We start from the raw sequence: 1,612 nt of genomic DNA on the forward strand, positions 1-1,612 counted from the left end.
TATATTTATAAAATAGGACTTAGGCTAGCAGCGAGCGAGTCTTCGATGCTACTACGGTGTTAGAAAAGTTAATAGGAACGCTACGAAACATATTCATTTTGATATGATGGGTAAAGGAGGTCTTTGCAAACTACTCAAAAGAAATTGCAAAAGTCCCAATGAAATACAAATATTTCAAATATAGATAAAAAAGTTAATGTGTACTTATACTTATTTGYTCATTCATTCATCTTCATGATGACAGCCAACAAGGAGTAAGCTGTCTTACAGGTCGAGACGAAAGTATACAGATGAATGCGTATAATAACCGGCCGTAGCTGTTTGATTCATCAATGAAAGCTCACAGAAGAGTATCATATGCTTGCGAAATTTGTGTGTTTGCTCCACCCAGTTGCTGAACAACATCTCACCTTGCAGCTTATCGAAATGTAGTGAAATGTTGTGCCATTGTAACAGATGGGAAATATTTCTAACGGCACCGCGAATAAATATACCACAAAGAACAAGCGATCGAACGGTGCATCTACATAGCATACTAATGCGGCTAAAGCTAAGCATATGTTGACAGCTGTAACGGTGAACTGCAGAAATATCGGCAACGAGATGATATTTTGAATGACACTGAGCATGCTAGGAATAAAAATATGACGAAAGTATAAGACTGGAGGTAACAGAGCAAGCCAAAATATTAGTGTATGAAACGAAAGAAACCAAAAAAGCATAATAACAATTACATATAATAAACTTTCTTCTACTTATGAAAAAAAAAAATATTTGCATTAAAATGTAAAAAGCCAAATATAAAAGGGCTAAGTTCGGAAACAGACAAATTCTGTTTTTCTTCAGGACGTAAGGAGGTTTTTGAAATTATTTTCGAGAACAAAGTCTAAGTTAAGCGGAATTAAATGGGGGGTTCCGTAGGACGAATGATAATGGATGAACATTGACATTGACATATTCGGTATCTTGGGTAACAGATCTGATTGGATTTGAACAATTTTTGGTCATAAGGTGGCACTTCGATCCTCCCAATAAAAAAATCGTTGACATAAGTTTATTACTTCTGGCAGGGGGTAAAAGGCAACAGTATAAGTATTGATAAATAAACAAATATTTTATGTTTTATTTTAAATTTTTGGGTTCTTATTGTCACAATGTATTGCTTTGGCGTGAAACAATACAATTGTGCATTGAATTATAATATCAGAGATTTTTACAGAAAAGTTGCAATAAACGACAGACAATAATTAGGCCTTTAATATAGCTTAAGTATAACTATTATTCTATCTTCTCAATCTTCTAATGGCAAATAAAATTTCTTTCATTTTCAAACTTAACTTTAGTGTTCTTCGGACTCCGACTCCTCCTTTGTCGCTTCCTTCTTCATTGTACTGTCTAACAATCTTCCCCCTGCGGGTAGGGGGGACCCCTCCAGGTTGGGGGGGAAACCGAATATACCCGTGGTAAGTCATGCCTGTCGTAAGAGGCGACTAAAATCCACATGCACTATGTCTGTCTTTTTGGGCTTGCCTTGAAATGTCAGCATAGTTCATGTCAGACATAGTGCTATAGTATTCATCGTAAGATGTTTATTGTGCGCTATGTTTTTTAG

General features: G+C 35.8%; 1 pseudogene; it reads right to left on the minus strand.

Annotated features, from left to right (window-relative positions):
* Nucleotides 1-218: 218 nt before the first annotated feature.
* LOC108971204 lies at nt 219-629 on the minus strand (annotated as a pseudogene).
* Nucleotides 630-1,612: the final 983 nt, after the last annotated feature.

Source organism: Bactrocera latifrons, unplaced genomic scaffold (genome assembly GCF_001853355.1).
Source record: "Bactrocera latifrons isolate USDA-ARS-PBARC rearing strain unplaced genomic scaffold, ASM185335v1 scaffold_33, whole genome shotgun sequence".
Taxonomy (NCBI): Eukaryota; Metazoa; Arthropoda; class Insecta; order Diptera; family Tephritidae; genus Bactrocera; species Bactrocera latifrons.